We start from the raw sequence: 27123 nt of genomic DNA, 5'->3' as shown, positions 1-27123 counted from the left end.
ACCCATTACTTTAAGGTACATTTCTTAAACACCCATTTCTTAAAGGTACTCTCACATGACACCTCCCCCCAAGAAAAAAGAAATAAACCATCAACTTCAAGATGGTTTCATTTTTCACCGTTTCACTATCCTTAAGAAATGCACACAGTAAATATACTTTTTTGTTTAAAAAAAAAACAACACGCGCAAACAGGTACAACAATATAGTCCATTTTTTTTTTGTTCGTCTTCCTCCAACTGAAATCCTTCTCGATTGACAGTCGCTTTGAACAAGAAGGTCTTTGCACGATCCGTCCATTTCTCTACGCCTTGGCATTTCTTTTTAAAGTCAGATACTTTAGTTCAATCTGATCACAGAGTCCCTTGCAATGCTCCAACACATGAGCATTGGTTATCACAACTTTCAGGCATTCAAATGCCTGTTGAAAGTGCGCTGTCCACTGAAATTTTCGACCTTTCTTCAGCAAGTCCATCAGTGGAGCAATCACGCTACAAAATGTTTGCACAAATGTTCGATCAAATCCACTCGTGCCACGAAATCGCATTTTTTCCCTTCGCCTTGAGGGTATTGGAAACTCCTCAATAACTGTTGGTTTCACATCCCGTGTGACCATTCGACCCTGTCCGATTGTATGGCCAAAGAAAGTGACTTGGGCTTTTCCAAATTCACTTTTGGCTAGGCTTATCACCAAACCCGCCTCCTGAAGTCGATTGAATAACTCCATCAGATGTTTTAAATGTTCTTTCCATGTCTGGCTGAAAATGACCAGATTGTCGTGTATACCGCACAATTGGGTAATCCTGAAACAACTTTGTTCGTTAACCGTTGAAATGTGGCTTAGGCGTTTTTCATGCCAAATGGCATAACTTTGAATTGGTATATGCCATCTGGAATCACAAAAACTGAAATCTCCTTTGCCCTTTCGGATAAAGGTACCTGCCAGTAACCTTTAAGTAAATCCAATTTGGAAATAAAAGCAGATTGTCCCACTTTCTCAATGCAATCCTCCAAATGTGGGATAGGATAAGAGACTGTTCTTGTTACTGCATTAACCTTTCTATAGTCCACACACGATCGTTGGGTACCATCCGGTTTAGGTACCATCATGATGGGTGAGCTCCATTGGCTGCAACCCACTTCAATTATGCCATTTTTAAGCATACTCTCAATCTCTCTGTTAACCTGTGCCAATTTTAAAGGGTTAAGTCTATATGGATGCTGTTTGATTCGAACAGCATTTCCCACATCTACATCATGTATAGCCATTTTCGTACTTCCCAATTTATCTCCACAAACTTGCCCATGTGATATCAATAACTCTTTCAGGTCATTGACACACTCGGTGAGTTTTCCTTCTATCTGGTGTTTTTACCACATAATTCACCTCACTTAATTTCCTTTCAATCTGATAAGGTCCACTAAACCTAGCTTTTAAAGGCTCACCTACTACTGGTAGCAACACTAAAACCTTATCAAGAACAAAGAAAATTACAGCACAGGAACAGGCCCTTCGGCCCTCCCAGCCGCGCCGATCCAGATCCTTTATCTAAACCTGTCGCCTATTTTCCAAGGATCTACTTCCCTCTGTTTCCTGCCCGTTCATATATCTGTCTAGATGCATCTTAAATGATGCTATCGTGCCCGCCTCTACCACCTCCGCTGGCAAAGTGTTCCAGGCACCCACCACCCTCTGCGTAAAAAACTTTCCACGCACATCTCCCTTAAACGTTCCCCCTCTCACCTTGAAATCGTGACCCCTTCTAATTAACAACCCCCACTCTTTGAAAAAGCTTGTTGCTATCCACCCTGTCTATACCTTTCATGATTTTGTAGACCTCAATCAGGTCCCCCCACAACCTCCGTCTTTCCAACGAAAACAATCCTAATCTACTCCACCTTTCTTCACAGATAGCAACCTCCATACCAGGCAACATCCTGGTGAACCTCCTCTGCACCCTCTCTAAAGCATCCACATCCTTCTGGTAATGTGGCGACCAGAACTGCACGCAGTATTCCAAATGTGGCCCAACCAAAGTCCTATACAACTGTAACATGACCTGCCGACTCATGTACTCAATACCCCGTCCGATGAAGGCAAGCATGCTGTATGCCTTCTTGACCACTCTATCGACCTGCGTTGCCACCTTCAGGGTACAATGGACCTGAACTCCCAGATCTCTCTATACATCAATTTTCCCCAGGACTCTTCCATTGACCGTACAGTCCGCTCTTGAATTGGATCTTCCAAAATGCATCACCTCGCATTTGCCTCCCATCTGCCATTTCTCTGCCCAACTCTCCAATCTATCTATATTTTGTTGATTTCTCTGACAGTTCCCCTCGCTATCTGCAACTCCACCAATCTTAGTATCATCTGCAAACTTGCTAATCAGACCACCTATACCTTCGTCCAGATCATTTATGTATATCACAAACAACAGTGGTCCGAGCACAGATCCCTGTGGAACACCACTAGTCACCCTTCTCCATTTTGAGACACTCCCTTCCACCACTACTCTCTGTCTCCTGTTGCCCAGCCAGTTCTTTATCCATCTAGCTAGTACACCCTAAACCCCATGCGACTTCACTTTTTCCATCAACCTGCCATGGGAAACTTTATCAAACGCCTTCCTGAAGTCCATGTATATGACATCTACAACCCTTCCCTCATCAATTAACTTTGTCACTTCCTCAAAGAATTCTATTAGGTTTGTAAGATGTGACCTTCCCTGCACAAAACCATGCTGCCTATCACTAAGTCTATTTTCTTCCAAATGTGAATAGATCCTATCCCTCAGTATCTTCTCCAACAGTTTGTCTAGCACTGACGTCAAGCTCACAGGTCTAAAATTCCCTGGATTATCCCTGCTACCCTTCTTAAAAAACAGGACAACATTAGCAATTCTCCAGTCCTCCGGGAGTCACCCGTGCTCAAGGATGCTGCAAAGATATCTGTTAAGGCCCCAGCTACTTCGTCCCTCGCTTCCCTCAGCAACCTGGGATAGATCCCATCCGGACCTGGGGACTTGTCCACCTTAATGCCTTTTAGAATACCCAAAACATCCCCTTTCCTTATGCCGACTTGACCTAGAATATTTAAACATCCATCCCTAACCTCAACATCCGTCATGTCCCTCTCTTTGGTGAATACCAATGCAAAGTACTCATTAAGAATCTCACCCATTTCCTCTGACTCCACGCATAAATTCTCTCTTTTGTCTTTGAGTGGGCCGATCCTTTCTCCAGTTACCCTCTTGCTCCTTATATACGAATAAAATACTTTGGGATTTTCCTTAACCATGTTAGCCAAAGATATTTCATGACCCCTTTTAGCCCTCTTTATTGCGCTTTTGAGATTTGTCCTACTTTTGTGATATTCCTCCAAAGCTTCATCAATTTTAAGTCGCCTTGACCTTATGTATGCTTCCTTTTTCATCTTAGCTAGTCTCACAATTCCACCCGTCATCCATGGTTCCCTAATCTTGCCATTTTTATCCCTCATTTTCACAGGGACATGTCTGTCCTGCACTCTAATCAACCTTTCCTTAAAAGACTCCCACATTTCAAATGTGGATTTACCCTTAAACATCTGCTCCCAATCCACATTCCCTAGCTCCTGCCGAATTTTGTTATACTTGGCCTTTCCCCAATTTAGCAATCTTCCTTTAGGACCACTCTCGTCTTTGTCCATGAGTATTCTGAAACTCACGGAATTATGATCGCTATTCCCAAAGTAATCATCGACTGAAACTTCAACCACCTGGCCGGCATCATTCCCCAATACCAGGTCCAGTATGGCCCCTTCCCGAGTTGGATTATTTACATACTGAGTTGGACTATTTGCATACTTGCAAAACTACGAACTTTGGATTTCTTGTCCTCGACCCGTTTCATCACATTTTGTGCAACATTTAAATGTTGTCTAACCAATTCATCTGCTCTATTTAATCGTTCCCTAAAATTTGACACATAATCCAATAGTGTAAGTTCCGATTTCTCACCCACCAATTTTTCCTTAGTCAATTTAAGTGGTCCTCTTACCTCATGACCAAAAATTAGTTCAAAAGAATTACATTTGGCAGACTCATTAGTTGCATCCCTAATTTCAAACAGTACGAATGGAATTCCTTTATCCCAATCCTCTGGATAATCTTGATAATAAGCCCTCAACATTGTCTTTAATGTCTGATGCCACCTTTCTAATACTCCCTGTGATTCTGGATGGTATGCAGTTGATTTAAATTGTTTTGTTCCTAAGCTATCCATAACTTCTTTGAATAGCCTTGAGGTAAAATTTGATGCTTGATCCGATTGTATTTCTGTGGGTAGTCCATATCTAGTAAAGAATTTAAGTAACTCCTCCACAATCTTTTTAGCTGTAATATTACTACTGGAATGGCCTCTGGAAACCTAGTAGACACATCCATTATCGTCAAAAGATATTGATTCCCATTTTTTGTTTTCGGAAGCGGTCCTACGCAATCAATTAGGACCCTTGTAAAAGGTTCCTCAAATGCTGGAATGGGTATGAAGGGCGCTGGTTTTATCACTACTTAAGGTTTCCCTATCACTTGACATGTGTGACATGATTGACAAAATTGAACTACATCTTTATGTAGTCCAGGCCAATAAAAATGTTTTTGTATTTTAGCTTGAGTTTTCCTTATTCCCAAATGACCTCCCACTGGTACCTCATGTGCAACTCGCAACACCTCCTTCTATACCCTACCGGCAATACTACTTGATGAACTTCTGCCCACTTTTCATCCGCCTGCATATGTAAAGGTCTCCATTTCCTCATCAAGACATCACTTTTACGGTAATAACACTCTGGTATACACTCCGATTTCTCTTCCGTATATGCTTTCTGATACATCCGTTTTATTTCTATATCCTTTTGTTGTAACTCAGCCAGTTTTCCTGAACTAAAAACATCCACCTCATCCTCCACCTGTTCTTGTTCTTTTTCAACCATCTGATCAAAAATTGTTTCTGATAATTGCACTTCACCGTGAAGAAGACCTATAGTGTGTTAGCGTTTATTAACAGGGGCATGTGTTTAAGAGCCATGGGGTTATGCTGCACCTGTACAGGACCCTGGTGAGACCACATTTGGGGTATTGTGTGCAGTTCTGGTCACCTCATTATAGGAAGGATGTGCAAGCATTGGAAAGGGTGCAACGGAGATTTACCAGGATGCTGCCTGGATTGGAGGGTAGGTCTTATGAGGAAAGGTTGAGGGAGCTAGGGCTTTTCGACTTAATAGGGGTTTATAAGATGATGAGGGGGATAGATAGAGTGGACGTTCAGAGACTATTTCCTCAGGTGGATGTAGCTGTTACAAGGGGGCATAACTATAAGGTTCAGGGTGGGAGATATAGGATGGATGTCCGAGGTAGGTTCTTTACTCAGAGAGTGGTTAGAGTGTGGAATGGACTGCCTGCTGTGATAGTGGAGTCGGACACTTTAGGAACTTTGAAGCGGTTATTGGATAGGCACATGGAGCACACCAGAATGACAGAGAGCGGGATAGCTTGATCTTGGTTTCAGACAAAGCTCGGTACAATGTCGAGGGCCGAAGGGCCTGTTCTGTGCTGTACTGTTCTATGTTCTATGTTCTGTGTTCACCTTTATATTCACTCTCTGATTTCTTCTCTTGTCTTAACCTATGACTTTGCGACCTTGTTACTACACAATCCGGAAAAATCCCAGGATATTCATCCTTCAACACTGCAGTTGTCTGATTTTCCACTGGCTTATCAACCACAGTAGGCATCACTCCCACCTGCAATCCAGTTATATCATTACCCAAGATAAACGGTATTCCTGAACAAAATAGTTTCTCTATTACTCCTACTACCACTTCACCACTTTTCACTGGACTTTCCAAACTTACCTTATATAATGGAACACTACTCCTCTCACCCTGAATTCCACATATTACCACCATTTCTGGCAACATTCTTCCCAAACTGCATAACTCCTCATCTCTTACCATTAAAGATTGACTAGCTCCCGTATCTCTTAAAAGTGTGACTTCTTTACCTGTTCCTCCTGATACACATGAGTAAACTTTACCCACACAAGTTAATTCTTTAAAGAGATCTGGCACCTTCTTATCAATCACCTCTTGATCAGGCTGTACAATCTTTTGCACCTCCTTCGCTTCACTTGGAGTTTCCTTTACCACTTGAACAAACCCCACTGTCTTGTCCTGTTTTACCACATCAGCCTTTCCAGTTCTTTTCTTCAACCACCAACACTGTGACTTTACATGGCCTAGTTTATTGCAGTGAAAACATTTGAAACTTTTCATTTCTTTTCCACTCTCCTGGATTTCCTTTTTAATCTGAGGTACACTCTCCTTATCATCTCCCATCAGATCACCTTTACCTTTACCACTTGAGTATTTCTCATGTCCCCAGTTTCTATCCCTCACAGGCTGAAACTGATGTCGGAAATCATGAACTAATTCATAATCATCTGCTATTTCTGCTGCTAACCTCGCAGTTTTAACCCTCTGCTCTTCCACATGAGTTCTCACTACATCAGGAATTGAATTTTTAAACTCCTCCAAAAGTATAATTTCTCTGAGAGCTTCATACGTTTGGTCTATTTTCAAAGTCCTTATCCACCTATCAAAATTACTCCATTTGAGCCTTTCAAACTCCATGTATGTTTGACCAAATTCTTTCCTTAAATTTCTAAACCTTTGTCTGTAAGCGTCAGGCACTAGCTCATATGCACCTAAGATGGATTTTTTCACCACCTCATATGTCCCAGATGCCTCCTCCTGTATTGATGCAAACACTTCACTAGCTCTACCTACCAGCTTTGCTTCAATCAGTAACACCCACATGTCCTGTGGCCATTTCATTTGTTTAGCTACCTTCTCAGATGAAATGAAAAAGGCTTCCACTTCCTTCTCGTCAAACCTTGGCAATGCTTGGACATATTTAAATAGATTCCCACCAAGCCTTTGACTATGACGCTCTTTCTCACTATCCTCATCACTATCATCCATCTGTACGTTTCCCTTTACGTCTGCCGATTTTAACTGACTGTCATGTTTCATGGCCATTTTCTGTAACTCTCTCTCTTTATCCTTTTCCCTGATCTGTATCTCCCTTTCTCTTTCTTTTTGTTCTGCTTGGGCTATTCTTTCTTTTCTCCTTTCTTCTCTCTCTCTCTTTCTTTTTCCGTTCTATCTCTTTCGTATTAAAGCTGCTTTAATTCTTTCTCATGATCCATTTGTTTAAGTTGTAAGTGAATTTTTGCCATTTCCAATGAGTCAAACTGTATCTCAGGCAACTTAGCCACCGCCATAATTACCTCATCTTTTTGCATTTTGTCAGGTAATGTTAACTCCAATGTTTTTGCCAAATCTAACAGTCTGATTTTAGTCTTTGTCCATAAGGTACTGTGTGCGACCGTCTCCAACCCCCACATCTTCAGAGCCTCTGAAAGAGCCATTGTCCACAACACACTCCCCACTTAAACTGGAATATAACACATGAATAGCAACCAAAATATGCTCACCTTCACTGTTTTTAAGTTCACTAAGCCAATCCAGTAGATAGACTTTTATACCAGAGGAGCCCCCAATTTGTTATGGGCCAGGGTTTAGAGAACCCCAAAGTGTATATTGGAGTTCACCTGACCCACAACTTTTAATAGATTGTGGTATGGGGAGCACATGGCCCACTCTACAGGTGTGGTACAGCAGAAATGGAAAGGTTTTTTTTAAAGCAAAACAATGTTTATTCTATGAACTCAAGTTAACCTTTTTAAAACATACAGTGAACATCTTAGCAACCATTAATTCAAATACACCCCCCAAAGAATACAACACTAAGTAATCCTTAATCACTTCCCAAACAACACCCAGTAGACAAAAGAAACACCTTTTAACAGAAGCGCATTAGGTTTACATTCACTACTGAGAACATTTATAATTCTGAATTCACCAAATGATCAAGAGATAGTCTTTCATGGCAGAGAGAACAACTGTACACCTGCTCGGTCTGGCTTCAGCTCCAACACTGAAAACAAAAGGAAAACACACCCTGCAACAAACAGCCTAAAACGAAAGTAAAAAGCTGACCGACAGCCCAGCTCCACCCACACTCTGACATCACTGATAAACACGCATTTCTTAAAGGTACATTTCTTACACACCCATTTCTTAAAGGTACTCTCACATGACAACACTTCAAGAAGGACTTTGTTCTCCGAGATTGTGAAAGAGTTCGATATAAAATGCAAACCCTTCTTTTGATTGCTCGTGCTGTGATGAATTTCCTGATTTTGACCCCACATTTCCCTTCGGAAAGTTAGATCCTTCGCCCTTCTGCACTAGTCACGCCATTTATTTCCAAGTTTGAATGCCTTCGTTCCTTGGTGTCTTGTTTCTGAGTCAGTGGGTTGGGGAAGGGATCAGTTCTCCAGCTTCGAACTTGAGCCTGTAAATGGGCTGACCCTTCGGTTCAGGGTTGCGGAGGTGTTGGGGGTGAGGTGGGTGGGTGGGGGGGGTGGGGGGTGAGGTGCTGCACTGTTGTAAGTGCCGTTAAGCATGAACCTAATCTTCGTTTGTCGACTAAGGTGGAGAGCGAAGACCCCATGGTCGATATTTGAAGATGCACTGACCAATGCCCGTCCCTCAGCCAGCATCGCCGGCAACCGGTCATTAATCTCATTGCTGCCTCTGCGTCTGGCTGCGGTGTGGAGAAATTTGATGAGCTGTTCAATAAGTACAAGTCTTCCTTTACTTTCCCTTAGTGTGCAGTGGGACGGCCAGTGAGAAAAGAGCTGCAAAGACTCCATGACTCGCTCATGTTCTATAATTCGGCTGCACTTGGCAGGACAATGTTAGCAGAGCTGTGTGGGTTGCCTCATCTATCGCAGTACACCATTGGCTTGTGGAGGCCTTGTGGCGCAATGGCCCTGACTCTGAGCCAGAAGTCCCGGGTTCGAGACCCACTCCAGGCTCTAATGGTCAAGGAAGGTGTGGCGTTCTGTCGAATTTCTAGAATATAAAGGGTTAATGTAATATCTTAATTGACCACTAGATGGAACTAGGTGCAGAACTGTATAAAGCACTGACTCACAGGCTCCTGGGAGAAGTGTGCAGAGTACAGTTATAGATCGAGTGTAGAGACTAGTGTTGGTAGAGTGTAGATTGTAGATTACGAGACTATTGCTTGTGAAAGGAGTAAGTGGTCGAGCTTTAATAAGTGGTGTAATAAATGTTAGCTTTGTCCTTGAACTTTGCTTCTGTGGTCTTTGCGAACACTGATACATCCATCCTGATAATAAGAATGACAAAGAACACCACAGAAGGTGCGTTCGTAATGCGGCCAAACAGGTTGTGTATCAAACCTTCTAAGCACAGGCCAGTGACGGGAAGGTGAGAGCAGGTGAGTCATGTGAGAATTGAACCCTCTATCGTCAGTATCCATAGCTTCAGACATGTTTCAGCAGCAACTCGGTCTCATGTGACGCATCCGCCCCACACCACTGGCCGTGGCTTTTCAGAATGTGGGGCAGATCAGTTCCTGATTGGTTGGCCGCACTAGTTCCAACAATACTTTGTATTTATATAATGCCATTCACGTAGTAAATTGCCTCAAGGTGCATCGTGGGAGCATTATCAGACATAATTTGACACTGAGTCACATGAGGGGAGACTGATGAGTCCGAATACAGGAGGGAGATAGAGAACCTAGTGGAGTGGTGCAGCGACAACAATCTCTCCCTCAATGCCAGCAAAACTAAAGAGCTGGTAATTGCCTTTGGAAGCAAAGTACTGTACACACCCCTGTCAGCATCAATGGGGCCGAGGTGGAGATGGTTAGCAGTTTCAAATTCCTCGGGGTGCACATCTCCAAAAATCTGTCCTGGTCCACCCACGTCGACGCTACCACCAAGAAAGCACAACAGCGCCTATACTTCCTCAGGAAACTAAGGATATTCGGCATGTCCACATTAACTCTTACCAACTTTTACAGATGCACCATAGAAAGCATCCTATCGGGCTGCATCACAGCCTGGTATGGCAACTGCTCGGCCCAGGACCACAAGAAACTTCAGAGAGTCGTGAACACCGCCCAGTCCATCACACAAACCTGCCTCCCATCCATTGACTCCACCTACACCTCCCGCTGCCTGGGGAAAGCGGGCAGTATAATCAAAGACCCCTCCCACCCGGCTTACTCACTCTTCCAACTTCTTCCATCGGGCAGGAGATACAGAAGTCTGAGAACACGCACGAACAGACTCAAAAACAGCTTCTTCCCCGATGTCACCAGACTCCTAAATGACCCTCTTATGGACTGACCTGATTAACACTACACCCTGTATGCTTCATCCGATGCCAGTGCTTATGTAGTTACATTGTATATGTTGTGTTGCCCTATTATATATTTTCTTTTATTCCCTTTTCTACTCATGTACTTAATGATCTGTTGAGCTGCTCGCAGAAAAATACTTTTCACTGTACCTCGGTACACGTGACAATAAACAAATCCAATCCAATCCAATTGGGACAGGCGGGCAAAGAGTTAAAGTGGGACCTTCCTGCCCCGGCTTTGGAGGCGGCACTCCATTGGCCGCAGGCAGGATCCTCCAGTCCTGCCGGAATAGATACCGCTTCGCATGACTTGCCCGTCCCGCTGTGGGAGGGGGTTGACCTTCAGAGGGACCAGAACATCCCACCAGCGATAAAAGCCTGAAAATCCCACCCTTGGTTAAAGAGGTAGCTGTGCAGGTTGTGTCTCCAAGTGGGAAAGAGAGGGGGAGAGATGTTGACGAGGGAATTCCAGAGCTCAGGACCTCGGGAGCTGAACGCAGGGTCGCCAATTGGTGGAGTGATGAAAACCGAGGATGATTAGGAGAGCAGAATTCCTCCCAGGTGCGTTGGCGGGACAAGCGGAGATCGCAAGGACGTGAAGACACGGAGGGAGTTGAAAACAAGGACGAGAATTTTAAACTCGGCGCCCTGTCAAACCAGGGACCACTGCCGGTCAGCGAGGGGGAGGGGTGAGAGGGGGGGGGAATGGGGAAGTGGTGCCAGTCAGTTAGCGGGCAGCAGGGTTTGGCACAAGCTCAATTTGAGAAGGGTGCGAGGGGTCCAGTGCAGTGGGGAGATGGGTCTGGGGGAGGTTGCAAGGGCATGGGTGAGGCCTTTAGCAGCCGATGAGCTGAGGCGAAGGAGGCGGAGTCAGGTGACGTTACAGAGGGTGGAAGTGGGCAGAGTTGATGATGTCGAGAATACGGGCCCTCACAAAGCAAATAGACTCAGCCACCAACATCGCTGGAGCATTGTGGAAACACAAAATGGGGCGTTTCCATGGTGACCAAATCAATTAATCTCGGCAGCTCCGAAAAGTAAGAGAGAAAGCGTGGCTGTTTTAATGGATAGAGATTGAAGGACTTTATGTAGAATGTTCTCCTAAAGCACTGACTATTTCTTTCCAACAGGCATGTGAACATGAGACAAAAGAATATTCCATTCATCTCCGAGATAGTCATTCATTTCTATTTAGTTTCAAGTGAATACTTTCTGCTTCTACCCCCTTGCTTGGTAAATTGATCCAAACGTTTATTATTTTGAGTAGAAATGTTGCTGATCATATCTGTTCCTTGACTTTAATATTTATCATTTAATTGGTGTTAACTTCCTTTTTCATCTACATTCTGGGCATTGAAGTACTAATCTAGGCTTACTCTAATGGGGCCGGGTAATCATAGAATCCCCACAGTGCGGAAGGAGGCCATTCGGCCCACCGGGTCTGCACCGATCCTCTGAAAGAGCACTCTACCCATTTCCACTGCCACGCCCTCCCCGCCCTATCCCTGTAACCCCGTATCCTGACCTGCACATTCCTGGACACTAAGGGGCAATTTTAGCACGGCCAGTCCACCTAACCGGCACATCTTTGGACTGCGGGAAGAAACCGGAGCACCCGGAGGAAACCCACGCAGATACGGGGGAGAACGTGCAAACTCCGCACAGACAGTCGCCCGAGGCCGGAATCGAACCCGGGTCCCGGGCGCAGTGAGGCAGCAGCGCTAACTACTGTGCCGCCGTGATGTTTCAACGCCATTCTGCTCCCCCGCCCTGCTTGAGAGGGTCGTGTGGCGCAGTGGGTGGCGGCCTGGCCACGAGGGACTGCAGCAGTTCAAGAAGGTGGTTCACCACCACCTCCCCGAGGGCAATCCGAGATGGGTGACAAATGCCGGCCTTGCTAGCGAGGCCCACGTCCCAAACTGATGTGACCAAAAGCAGAGTTGGGGGGGTGGGGGAGGTTCTGCGGACAAAGGGGAGGGGGGGGATTCTACCCAAGAGGCCTGATCGTCAGAGGAGCAGAGGTAAGCACGGAAGCATGTATACGAGCAGTCGACATCTCGCGGCAATTAAACCTACTTCAGTTCTGCCTATTCCAACTAAGCCAGGCACCATGTTTCTAATGAGGAAAGTACCGCTGTGGTTAATTGTAGTCAGATCTGCTCCCTAATAATTAAAGTAATTGGTGTTGTAGTCAACATACAGCGTTGCAAGTACAGCTGAGTTCAACCGTGTGAGGGAGATGCACAACAGTGGTAATTACAGCAAATGCTACTCGGCTGCCAGAAGCCTAGGTGAGAGGCCGAGGCCTGTGGTGTAGGTTGAAAAGCGCAGAGAGAAAGGCGAGATTGGACCTCACGTGGTTTGGGGCCTTTTTTTTGTTTCTGTACAGCCTCGAGATTGCACGAAAGATTGAAGGCTATCTTAAGGGACCAGAATGGATTAAGTTTCAGGAGGCAGAGCGGAGAACGAATTATTTGACAAAGAGTCCGACAAATTGAACGTGTGCATGGGGGGGGGGGAGAGAAGTGTTTAAAACGGCGGAGGCTTTCAATGGTGTCAATAAAGAGAAATTGTTTCCGATGGCTGAAGAGTTGATAAACTCAAAGGGCACAGATTGAAGGCGATTGGTTAAAGGGACAGAAAGAAAGTTTTTTTTTTCCCCAACGCCAGTGTTCAGAATTTAGAATGGAATTGCCTGAAAGAACCCGATTTAATAACAACCTGGAAAAGGTCATTGGATAAATAGTTGCAGGGGGAAGAAAATTGGAAGCGTCAGGGGTAAGAGTGGGGGAGGGGGGCTAACTGGATTGCCCTTCAGAAGGGTCGACCCAGATTCGATGGGCTAAAAGCCCTCCTGTAGTGTTCTATGACGCCCCTGATCATGAAGGCATGCGTGGAACATGAGGGTGGTGATTGTAATAAGTATTTATTCTTGCCTCGCGTAAAGGTAACCGTGCAATTCTATGTACAAACAATCGTGTCTACGATACTGTGGAGCTAAGGTGAAATGCGACTGACCCGTTGTCCGTCTTGCTACTAAGTGCCTCTGTCTCGTTCGTCCCCAGTATATATGTCTCAGTGGGTGTCTGGTTCCACCTACTGGCAGGAGGCCATGACTGTCACTAGATGTATTGATCAGTAGGTCTATCATAGATTATCATAGAATTTACAGTGCAGAAGGAGGCCATTCGGCCCATCGAGTCTGCACCGGCTCTTGGAAAGAGCACCCTACCCAATGTCAGTACCTCCACCCTACCCCCATAACCCAGTAACCCCACCCAACACTAAGGGCAATTTGGACACTAAGGGCAATTTAGCATGGCCAATCCACCTAACCTGCACATCTTTGGACTGTGGGAGGAAACCGGAGCACCCGGAGGAAACCCACGCAGCCACGGGGAGGACGTGCAGACTCCGCACAGACAGTGACCCAAGCCGGGAATCGAACCTGGGACCCTGGAGCTGTGAAGCAATTGTGCTATCCACTATGCTACCGTGCTACATGCGCTCTGGACTGCATTGACGCCACTGTCGAGGCGATGGAGAATTGTAATTTAGCGTGAAAGCGACGCCCCCCGCAATTCCGGCATCGGAACCTGTTCTTTGCCGACTTGTGTTTCCCGATTTTGGAGTCAGGCAACGGAGAATCCCGTCCAATATATCTGAAATTACTACATTCCTTATATTGTTTAATACAAATGTATCAATCTTACACAGGGCCAGTAAACGAAACATAGGCTTGGTATATTTACAGATGTAGTGTAGGATTGCTCAGCAGACCCGATTTACTATAAAGATCCAACAGCTATTGTTAAACAGGGACACAACAGATGCAATTCCTTCACATCACATTTTGAAAATCATTGCATTGGGATACCTGAGAGTGATGTTGACTGAGGGATGAATATTGACAAGATACTAGGGAGATCTCCCCTGTTGTATTTTAAAAAGTGTAATGGCTTTGTTTACATTCAGCAGAGAGGGCAGATAGAAGCTGGAAGCCTGGTCAATTTTGTCTCCCCTTATCCAGAGGTTCTGAGGGAATTGCATTTCCCATTCCTATGATGAGCAACTCAACTGAGGAATTGAACATATGGGCCGGGATTCTCCGAAATCCCGGCCAAGTGTTGACGCCGGCGAAAACACCGGAGTGGTGGACGGCGGTGTCAACGGGTTCAAGGGGCTAGCATGGTGCCGGAGTGCTGCGCACGGCCGGCGGGTGTCCACGCATGCGCGCGACGGCTATCTCTACATTGGCGCATGCACATGGTTGCCGTCGCCGCGCTGGCGTGGAGCAACTTGTCAGAGACATAGCAGCGGGCCCATGCGGAAGGAGGTAGGCCCCCTCCAGATCGCAGCGGCCCGTCGATCAGAAGCCCACGATCGCGGGCCTGGACCCCATGGAGGCACCCCCCCCCCCCCCGGAGACAGATCCCTCCTTCCCCCCCCCCCCCCTCCCCACCAGGACGTCCACAGTGGCCACAGGTCCGATCTCCCGCTGGGAGGTACCAGATTGGAACCACACCGGTGGGACTCGGCGGGAGTTCGGCCCGTTGCCCGCAGAGAATCGCTGCGGGGCCTATTTCAGTGGTCCCCGACCAGCGCCGCGGCGACCGCGCGGGCGCGATTGGCGCCGATTCGACGGAGATTCGGCAGCCCGGCGTCGGCGTGGCGTGAATTTTCCGCGCCCCCGGCAATTCACCGACCCGGCGCGGGCTCGGAGAATCCCACCCATGATATTTAGCCATTCAATTTCCATGTTCTATTCTAATTGCTTAACTTAATATATATGAGCAATGTGTCATGGAGTGAACCAGGGAACAGGCTATCTTGGACCTGGTAATGGGTAATGAGGCAGGTTTAGTAAATTACCTCAGAGTTAAAGATGCCCTAGGAAGTAGTGATCATAACATGACAGGATTGAATATTCAGTTTCAAAGTGAGAAACTTGAGTTGGAAACAGATGTGTTTTCCTTAAATAAAGGGAATCACAATGAAATGAGAATAGGGTTAGCTAAAGTGTACTGGGCAGATAGATTAGCAGGAAAGACAGTAAACAAGCAGTGGCAGACATTTAAGGAGGTAATTCATGAATCTTAGCAAAATGTACATCCCAGTGAGGAGAGAAGATTCTAAGAGAGGGATGCGCCAACCATGGATAACCAAGGAATGTTAAGGAGAGGATTAAGTTGAAAGAAAAAGCACAGAACGAGGCACAAGTCTGTGATGGTCCCGAAGACTCGGATAAATTCAGAATCCAACAAAGGAGGAATATAAAACCTGACGATAAGAGCTTCTTCAAATATATTAAAAAGAAAAGAGAGGTCAAAGTGAACGCAGGCCCCATTGGAAAATGTATCTGGGGAGATAGTTATGGGGAGTAAGGAAATGGCAGAAGAGTTAAACAGATGTTTTGCGTCAGTCTTTATGGTGGAAGAGACTTCGAGCATTCCATTAATACTAAAGAATACGGAAGGGAAATTAAATAAAATCGGCATCACTAGAGAAGTGGTATTAGACAAACCTAATGGAGCTAAAGGCAGATAAGTCCCCTGACCCTGATGGTTTGCATCCTAGGATTCTAAAAGAAGTAGTGACAGGGATAGCGGATGCATTGATTGTAATTTTCCCAAAACCCTTGGATTCTGGAGAAGTAGCGGAGGATTGGGAAACTTCCAATGTGACACCCCTATTCAAAAAGGGTGGGAGGCAAAAAGTGGGTGACTATAGGCCGATTAGTCTGACATTTATTGATGGAAAAATGTTGGAGTCAATTATTGAGGAAGTAGTAGTAGCACATTTGGAAAGTCATAGCCGAATCAAGCAGAGTCAGCATGGCTTTCGTGAAGGGGAAAGTTATTAGAGTTTTTCAGGGAAGTCTGTCAGAGCGGATAGAGGGGAACTAGTAGATGTGTTGTATTCGGACTTGGATGAAGGCGTTTGACAAGGTACCTCACAAAAGATTAAGTCAGAGCAACACGGTGGCGCAGTGGTTAGCCCTGCTGCCTCACGGCGCCGAGGTCCCAGGTTCGATCCAGGCTCTGGGTCACTGTCCGTGTGGAGTTTGCATATTCTTCCCGTGTCTGCGTGGGGTTTCACCCCCACAACCCAAAGTTGTGCAGGGTACGGATTGGCCACGCTAAATTGCCCCTTAATTGGAAGAAATGAGTTGGGTACTCTACATTTATAGGAAAAGAACCAAAAGATTAAGTCACAAGGTAAGAGCCCATTGTATTGGAGGTATTATATTGGCATGGATAGATAATTGGCTAGTGGGCAGGAAAGAGCAAGTTGGGGGGAGGTTTTTTCTAGGGTGCTGACCTGTAATCAGTGGGGCTCCAGAGGGTCAGCGCTGGTGCCGCAATTGTTGACAATTGCGATGGGCCAGGGTTTAGAAACTCCAATTATGAAGTCCACCTGACCTACAACCTTTATGTTGAATTTGGCGAGGATGAGCACAAGAGCTTTCGCTTCAGGTGCGATTCAACAGTCTTTCCAGACACTTGCGTCAAATTAAGCTTTATTCTAAGAACTTAGTTGACATATATACAGCAAGAGTTTTTATCAATTATACCCCACAGTAATCTATGTATAACACTTAATGAATTCCCCCTTAACTGTTCCAATTCAAAACAAAATCCCATAAACCAAAAAAAACCTTTTCAAGGGCTTGTCCCAGCACTCTGCATTCTCACTTGAATAAGACTGGCTTCCCCGGAGATTCTAATGCCGTCTCAGCAGCAGATTTAACTCCTTCGGAATGCAAACTGTTTATTTTAAGTTACCAAAGCAGATCGCTATAATCAATATTTTTTTTTTACTGGAACAACTCTTTCAATGAAAACATAGAAAGACAGGGGGGAAAAAAATCGCTTTTTCCTCCTTCTGAGTCCACAGCAGTCAAAACTGAAAAGGAAACTAAAAAATCCTCACAGCCCCCACAGCTCAGCTCCACCCACAAAATGACATCACTGAAGCCATGTGATAAGACAAAAGTATTTCTTAAAGGGACACTCCCTTGACACAATATATATTAACGGCTTGGAGGAAGGAAGTGAATGGACTGTCGCCAAATTTCCAGATGACACAAATGTAGGTGGAAGGGTGAGTTGCCAGGGGGATACAAACAGTTTGCAAAGAGATGTCGACGGGTTAAGTGAGCAAAAAGTTGGCAAATGGAGTACAATGTGGGGAAATGTGAAGATGTTCATTTTGGAAGGGAGAACAAAAGAGCATAATGCTATTTAAATGGAGAAAAATTGCACAAAGCTGCAACACAGAGGAACCTGGCGGCATAGAAAGCTAGCACACAGGCACAGCAGGTCATCAGGAAGGCGAATGGAATGTTGGCCCTTATTTCAAGGCGGTTGGAGCATAAGAGTCGGGAAGTCTTGCTGCAGCTGGACAAGGTTCTGCTGAGACCACATCTGGAGGGCGGTGAGCGGTTTTGGTCCCCTTATTTAAGGAAAGATACTATTTCATTGGAATCGGTTCACGGAAGGTTCGCTCGGATGATCCCCGCTGTGGAGGGATTGCCTTGTGAGCAAAGGTTAAACAGGTTGGGACTCCAACCATTGGAATTTATAAGAATGGGAGGTGATCTCATTGAAACATAGAGGACTCTTAAGGGGTTTGACAGCGTAAATGGGGAGAGGGTGTTCCCCAACATGGGAGAGTTTAGGACCAGAGGGACTAGTCTCAGAATAAAGGGGAACACCGAGATGAGGAGGGATTTCTGCTCTCAGAGGGTTGTGAGTCTTTGGATCTCCTGGCCGCAGAGAGCTGTGTGTGTGTGTGGGGAGGGGGGGGGGGGGGGGCAGAGTCCTCGTGTATATTTAAGGCTGAGATATATTCTTGATCAGCAAGTTTCATGTGAGAGTCCCTTTAAGAAAAGTGTGTGTTATCAAATGGCTGCAGTGATGTCATGGTGTGGGCGGAGCCGGAATGGGATTCTGCTTTCTACTTTTGTTTTGAGCTGGAAGCTCTTCTTGGCTCTGTGTTTTGGTTTTGCTTTCAGTAGGAGAGCTGCATTCAAACCAAGCAGATGTATTACTGGTCCCTGTCTGTATGTTAAACAAGGGGCGGGATTCTCCCAAGCTGGGTCAGAGAATCCCCGGGGGGGGGCGGCGTGAATCCCACCCCGCCGCTCCGACGCCGGCTGCCGTATTCTCCGGCGCCAGTTTTCGGGCGGGGGTGGGGTTTATGCCGTGCCGGTCGGGGGCCGTTGACAGCGCCCCCCCCCCCGGCAATTCTCCGAGTCCCGATGGGCCGTGCGGCTGTCAGTTTCTGGCCAGTCCCACCGGCGTGAAATGGACATGGTCCATCCCGGCGGGACCCGGCTTGTAGGTCGGCTAGGTGAGTTCTCGGAGGGGGGGGTGGGGTGGGGGTGGGGGGGGGGGGGGATCCGGCCTCTGTAGAGCTCCTCCATGGCTGGCGCGGAGAATAACCGCCCTGCGCATGCGCGGAACCACGCCGGTGGTTCTGCGCATGTGCCAACTCGCGCAGGCCCTTCACCGCCGGTTGGCATGGCGCAAACCCCTGCGGCGCCGGCCTAGCCTCCGGAAGTGCGGAGAATTCTGCACCTTCCGGTCGGCCCTACGCCGGAGTGGTTCTCGCCGCTCTTGGCGCCGGCGTCGGGCCATCCAGCCAGTTGCGGGAGAATCCCGCCCAAGGTGTTTAGATCGCTTGATAACTTAAAGGAGATAACTGTTCTCTGTAGAGAATGCAAACCTACTGTCTTTGTTAAAAAGTGTTTTGGCTTATGGATGTTGTTCGGAAAGTTACTAAGGGTTACCTGTAGAGTACTGTATCTTTTTTGGGGATTATCAGTGTTGGTAGTTGGTAAGATGTTTACTGTGGGTTTATAAAATGTTAACTGGATTCATAGAATAAACATTGTTTTGTTTCGAAAATACTTTAGCTCTCTGTTGCATCACACCTGTAAAGTGGGCCCTTGAGCTCCCCATAACCAAAATGTATTAAAGGTTGTGGGTCAGGTGAACTCCATGATATACTTTGGTGTTCTCTAAACCCTGGCCCATAACATAAGGGAATCAAGGGTCATGGGGAAAAGAGCAGGAAAGTGAATATGAGGAATGTCGGATCAGTCATGATCCTATTGAATGGTGGAGCAGGCTCGGGGGGCCGAATGGCCTCCTCCTGTTCCTATTTCTTATGGTCTTATGGTCTTAAGGTGTCGATAATGTGTATGACAGGCACCGACAGGGGATTCAATCAAATATCCAATGTACAATTCATAGAATCATAGAATTTACAGTGCAGAAGGAGGCCATTCGGCCCATCGAGTCTGCACCGGCTCTTTGAAAGAGCATCCTACCCAGTCCCACACCTCCACCCTATCCCCATAACCCAGTAATCTGACCCAACACTAAGGGCAATTTTGGACACTAAGGGGAATTTTGGACACTAAGGGCAATTTATCATGGCCAATCCACCTAACCTGCACATCTTTGGACTGTGGGAGGAAACCGGAGCACCCGGAGGAAACCCACGCACACACGGGGAGGACGTGCAGACTCCGCACAGACAGTGACCCAAGCCGGGAATCGAACCCGGGACCCTGGAGCTGTGAAGCAATTGTGCTAACCACCGTGCTACCGTGCTGCCTGCAATGACCAGCAAGCCAGCAGTAGGAAGCGCAAAGGATTTATTTACTGTTACATAATGTCTGCCCACAGCAGTAATTATTTACACTTCACAGTCGCTGCCAGGACAACCAACCTGCCGGTCCCGGCTCTGATCAACTTTTTCATGTTCGATCTGACGAGCCCCAGCTAGGTAGGCCTCTACCCACTACTGGAGAAGCTCGTATTGCACAAACTCCAGGGGAGATCGATCACCAGTTTCCCTATGGGCCGCGTGGGTGTTATTATGCCTCCCACCCCTCCAAACTCCCGAAGACTGAAAGTTTCCCCACTGAAACCAACTGAGGAGGACTTCTGTGGTGTTTCCCACCCTGCGGTGGGTATAGGTCAGGTGGCATGTACAGGTTGGCAGACAGCCCTTTTTCTAGACTATCTGGACGATCTGGATGAGGGCAACACGGTAGCCCAAGTGATTAGCACTGTGGCTTCACAGCTCCAGGGTCCCAGGTTCGATTCCCCGCTGGGTCACTGTCTGTGCGGAGTCTGCACGTTCTCCCCGTGAGTGCGTGGGTTTCCTCCGGGTGCTCCGGTTTCCTCCCACAGTCCAAAGATGTGCAGGTTAGGTGGATTGGCCTTGATAAATTGCCCTTAGTGTCCAAAAAGGTTAGGAGGGATTATTGGGTTACGGGGATAGCGTGAAGTGAGGGCTTAAGTGGGTCGGTGCAGACTCGATGGGCCGAATGGCCTCGTTCTGCACTGTCTGTTCTATGTTCTATCCCCGGAGGGCGATTGCCGGGATCTATGATGTTCCGGGTGTCGGGCCCAGACTGGATGGAGGCCTCGGCTGAGAAGTGGTGCCTGGTTAGCTGGAGGTATCGACACCCCTGATCGGGCGATCTCCAGAGTGGGTTCTCACACCGTTAGGTGGTCCGCGTGTTTACATAGGGTCTTCCTTTGGACCTTAACCATGTATGGGTCTTCTCCACTATGACCCCGAGGAGGCACAGTGCACCATTTTGAAGTTGCGGATGTCAACAGCGGCCCCCATGAGGTGTAGTCCTCTAGTTGAAAAGGAATCTCGCCAGGCATGTGTCCAGGGAGCCCTGCTCCCACACGCCTCCCTTAATGTCTGCACCACCCGTTAGATGACAGGTGCTGCAGGACGCGTCTGATTAGTCCGATTCCCATCGTCCTCGCGAATGTAGAAAATTCTTCTCTTGTGAACGGGGTTCGGTTTTTGAGAACTAGGACTTCAGGGATCCTGGGAGTGTTGAATGAACACCTCCACCTCTCGATGGTGACTCTCGATGTGGTGGAGGCCACCTTGTGGAGGATGAGCCATTTGGAATGGGCGTCAACAAGGATCAGAAACATGGGTAAGGCCCGTCAAAATCCGCGTGCGTCCTTATTCAGGAATGTCCTAGTCACTCCGAGGAGCGGAGGGAGGCTGCAGGTGGGTGTTCGGCTGCTCCTGATACGCCAGGCAACTACGTGTGAATCGCCCGATGCATACATCGATTCCAGGGCCAGCACACACTCACGAGGCAGAAACTTCATTTTTGAGACTCCCAGGTGACCACTGTGTAAGTGCTTCAGGATCAATTCCTGGCAATATGGTGGGATGACCATGTGAGGTCCCTACAGGATAATGCCATCTAACCACATTCAGATCCTGTAGTTTTTGAGCCAAAGCCTGACAGGGCGGTGTGACCACTCACACTCAGGGCAGTGTGACCACTCACACTCAGGGCAGTGTGACCACTCACACTCAGGATAGTGTGACCACTCACACTCAGACAGGGCACTCTGATTACACATACTCAGACACGGCAGTGTGATCACTCACACTCAGACAGGGCAGTGTGGCCACTCACACTCAGACAGGGCAGTGTGACAACTAGCACTCAGACAGGGCAATGTGATCACTCACACTCAGACAGGGCAGTGTGATCACGCACACTCAGACTGGGCAGTGTGATCACTCACACAGGGCAGTGTCACCACTCACACTCAGACAGAGCAGTTTGATCACTCACACTCAGACAGGGCAGTGTGATCACTCACACTCAGGGCAGTGTGATCACTCACACTCAGGGCAGTGTGATCTCTCACACTCAGACAGGGCAGTGTGATCACTCACACTCAGACAGCGCAGTGCGATCACTCACACTCAGACAGGGCAGTGTGATCACTCACACTCAGGGCAGTGTGATCACTCACACTCGGGGCAGTGTGATCACTCACACTCAGTAAGGGCAGTGTGATCACTCACACTCAGACAGGGCAGTGTGATCACTCACACTCAGACAGGGCAGTGTGATCACTCACACTCAGACAGGGCAGTGTGATCACTCACACTCAGGCAGGGCAATGTGATCACTCACACTCAGGGCAGTGTGATCACTCACACTCAGGGCAGTGTGATCACTCACACTCAGTAAGGGCAGTGTGATCACTCACACTCAGACAGGGCAGTGTGATCACTCACACTCAGACAGGGCAGTGCGATCACTCACACTAAGACAGGGCAGTGTGATCTCTCACACCCAGACAGGGAGTGTTTTCACTCACACTCAGACAGGGAAGTGTGACCACACACACTCAGACAGGGGAGTGTGACCACTCGCACTCAGACAGGGCAATGTGATCACTCACACTCAGACAGGGCAGTGTGATCACGCACACTCAGACTGGGCAGTGTGATCACTCACACAGGGCAGTGTCACCACTCACACTCAGACAGAGCAGTTTGATCACTCACACTCAGACAGGGCAGTGTGATCACTCACACTCAGGGCAGTGTGATCACTCACACTCAGGGCAGTGTGATCTCTCACACTCAGACAGGGCAGTGTGATCACTCACACTCAGACAGGGCAGTGCGATCACTCACACTCAGACAGGGCAGTGTGATCACTCACACTCAGGGCAGTGTGATCACTCACACTCGGGGCAGTGTGATCACTCACACTCAGTAAGGGCAGTGTGATCACTCACACTCAGACAGGGCAGTGTGATCACTCACACTCAGACAGGGCAGTGTGATCACTCACACTCAGACAGGGCAGTGTGATCACTCACACCCAGGCAGGGCAATGTGATCACTCACACTCAGGGCAGTGTGATCACTCACACTCAGGGCAGTGTGATCACTCACACTCAGTAAGGGCAGTGTGATCACTCACACTCAGACAGGGCAGTGTGATCACTCACACTCAAACAGGGCAGTGCGATCACTCACACTAAGACAGGGCAGTGTGATCACTCAAACTCAGGGCAGTGTTATCACTCAAACTCAGGGCAGTGTGATCACTCACACTCAGACAGGGAGTGTTTTCACTCACACTCAGACAGGGAAGTGTGACCACACACACTCAGACAGGGGAGTGTGACCACTCACACTCAGACGGGGGAGTGTGACCACTCACACTCAGACAGAGCAGTGTGATCAATCACATTCAGGGCAGTGTGACCACTCACACTCAGACAGCGCACTGTGATCACTCACACTCAAGACAGTGTGATCACTCACACTTAGGGCAGCACGGTAGCATTGTGGATAGCACAATTGCTTCACAGCTCCAGGGTCCCAAGTTCGATTCAGGCTTGGGTCACTGTCTGTGCGGAGTCTGCACGTTCTCCCCGTGTCTGCGTGGGTTTCCTCAGGGTGCTCCGGTTTCCTCCCACAGTCCAAAGATGTGCAGGTTAGGTGGATTGGCCATTCTAAACTGCCCCTTCGTGTCCAAAATTGCCCTTAGTGTTGGGTGGGGTTACTGGGTTAGGGGGTTAGGGTGGAGGTGTTGACCTTGGGTAGGGTGCTCTTTCCAAGAGCCGGTGCAGACTCGATGGGCCGAATGGCCTCCTTCTGCCTGTAAATGCTATGATAATCTATGATAAGACAGAGCAGTGTGATCACTCACATTCAGGGCAGTGTGATCACTCACACTCAGGGCAGTGTGATCACTCACACTCAGGGCAGTGTGATCACTCACACTCAGGGCATTGTGATCACTCACAGTCAGACAGGGCAGTGTGATCTCTCACACTTAAACAGGGCAGTGTGATCTCTCACACTCAGACAGGGTAATGTGATCACTCACACTCAGACAGGGCAGTGTGATCACTCACACTCAGACAGGGTAATGTGGTCACTCACACTCAGACAGGGCAGTGTGATCACTCACACTCAGGGCAGTTTGATCACTCACAGTCAGACAGGGCAGTGTGATCTCTCACACTTAAACAGGGCAGTGTGATCTCTCACACTCAGAGCAGTGTGATCACTCACAGTCAGACAGGGCAGTGTGATCTCTCACACTTAAACAGGGCAGTGTGATCTCTCACACCCAGACAGGGCAGTGTGATCACTCACACTCAGACAGGGCAGTGTGATCACTCACACTTAGGGCAGTGTGGTCTCTCACACTCAGACAGGGTAATGTGATCACTCACACTCAGACAGGGCAGTGTGATCACTCACACTCAAGGCAGTGTGATCGCTCACTCTCAGATGGGGCAGTGTGATCACTCACACTCAGACAGGGCAGTGTGATCACTCACACTCAGACAGGGCAGTGTGATCGCTCACACAGAGACAGGGCAGTGTGATTACACACACTCAGACAGGGCAGTGTGATCACTCACACAGGGCAGTGTGATCACTCACACTCAGACTGGGCCGTGTGATCGCTCACACAGAGACAGGGCAGTGTGATCTCTCACACTCAGGGCAGTGTGATCACTCACACTCAGGGCAGTGTGATCACTCACACCCAGACAGGGCAGTGTGATCACTCACACTCATGACAGTGTGATAACTCACACCCAGGGCAGTGTGATCACTCAGACTCATGCAGGGCAGTGTGATCACTCACACTCAAGGCAGTGTGATCATTCACATTCAGAAAGGGCAGTGTAATCACACACACTCAGACATGGCAGTGTGATCGCTCACACTCAGATAGGGCAGTGTGATCTCTCACACTCAGACAGGCAGTGTGACATCTCACACTCAGGGAAGTGTGATCACTCACACTCAGACAGGGCAGTGTGATCACTCACACTCAGGGCAGTGTGATCACTCACAGTCAGACAGGGCAGTGTGAACTCTCACACTCAGACAGGGCAGTGTGATCACTCACACTCAGACAGGGCAGTGTGATCAGTCACACTCAGACAGGGCAGTGTGACCTCTCACACTCAGACAGGGCAGTGTGTTGTCTCACACTCAGACAGGGCAGTGTGATCACTCACACCAAGACAGGGCAGTGTGATCACTCACACTCAGACAGGGCAGTGTGATCACTCACACTCAGACAGGGCAGTGTGATCACTCACACTCAGAGAGGGCAGTGTGATCACTCACACTCAGACAGGGCAGTGTCATCACTCACACTCAGGGCAGTGTGATCAGTCACACTCAGACAGGGCAGTGTGATCTCTCACACTCAGACAGGGCAGTGTGATCTCTCACACTCAGACAGGGCAGTGTGATCACTCACACCCAGACAGGGCAGTGTGATCTCTCACACTCAGCCAGGGCAGTGTGATCTCTCACACTCAGACAGGGCAGTGTGATCGCTCACACTCAGACAGGGCAGTGTGATCTCTCACACCCAGAAAGGGCAGTTTGATCACCCACACTCAGACAGGGCAGTGTGATCTCTCACACTCAGACAGGGCAGTGTGATCAATCACACCCAGACAGGGCAGTGTGATCTCTCACACTCAGACATGGCAGTGTGATCGCTCACACTCAGACAGGGCAGTGTGATCTCTCACACTCAGACAGGCAGTGTGACATCTCACACTCAGGGAAGTGTGATCACTCACACTCAGACAGGGCAGTGTGATCACTCACACTCAGGGCAGTGTGATCACTCACAGTCAGACAGGGCAGTGTGAACTCTCACACTCAGACAGGGCAATGTGATCACTCACACTCAGACAGGGCAGTGTGATCAGTCACACTCAGACAGGGCAGTGTGACCTCTCACACTCAGACAGGGCAGTGTGTTGTCTCACACTCAGACAGGGCAGTGTGATCACTCACACCAAGACAGGGCAGTGTGATCACTCACACTCAGACAGGGCAGTGTGATCACTCACACTCAGACAGGGCAGTGTGATCACTCACACTCAGGGCAGTGTGATCAATCACACCCAGACAGGGCAGTGTGATCACTCACACTCAGAGAGGGCAGTGTGATGACTCACACTCAGACAGGGCAGTGTCATCACTCACACTCAGGGCAGTGTGATCAGTCACACTCAGACAGGGCAGTGTGATCTCTCACACTCAGACAGGGCAGTGTGATCTCTCACACTCAGACAGGGCAGTGTGATCACTCACACCCTGACAGGGCAGTGTGATCACTCACACCCAGACAGGGCAGTGTGATCACTCACACACAGACAGGGCAGTGTGATCTCTCACACTCAGACAGGGCAGTGTGATCTCTCACACTCAGACAGGGGAGTGTGATCGCTCACACTCAGACAGGGCAGTGTGATCTCTCACACCCAGAAAGGGCAGTGTGATCACCCACACTCAGACAGGGCAGTGTGATCTCTCACACTCAGACAGGGCAGTGTGATCTCTCACACTCAGACAGGCCAGTGTGATCACGCACTCAAACAGGGCAGTGTGATCACTCACACTCAGGGCAATGTGACCACTCACAATCAGACAGGGCAGTGTCATCACTCACACTCAGGGCAATGTGATCACTCACACTCAGGCAGGGCAGTGTGATCACGCACTCAAACAGGGCAGTGTGATCGCTCACACTCAGACAGGGCAGTGTGATCGCTCACACTCAGACAGGGCAGTGTGATCTCTCACACTCAGACAGGGCAGTGTGATCACTCCCACTCAGACAGGGCAGTGTCATCACTCACACTCAGGGCAGTGTGATCAGTCACACTCAGACAGGGCAGTGTGATATCTCACACTCAGACAGGGCAGTGGGATCTCTCACACTCAGACAGGGCAGTGTGATCACTCACACCCAGACAGGGCAGTGTGATCACTCACACTGAGACAGGGCAGTGTGATCTCTCACACTCAGATAGGGCAGTGTGATCGCTCACACTCAGACAGGGCAGTGTGATCACCCACACTCAAGGCAGTGTGATCGCTCACTCTCAGATGGGGCAGTTTGATCACT

Source organism: Scyliorhinus torazame, chromosome 27, assembly GCF_047496885.1.
Source record: "Scyliorhinus torazame isolate Kashiwa2021f chromosome 27, sScyTor2.1, whole genome shotgun sequence".
NCBI classification, from domain to species: Eukaryota; Metazoa; Chordata; class Chondrichthyes; order Carcharhiniformes; family Scyliorhinidae; genus Scyliorhinus; species Scyliorhinus torazame.
This window is presented reverse-complemented; position numbering follows the sequence as displayed.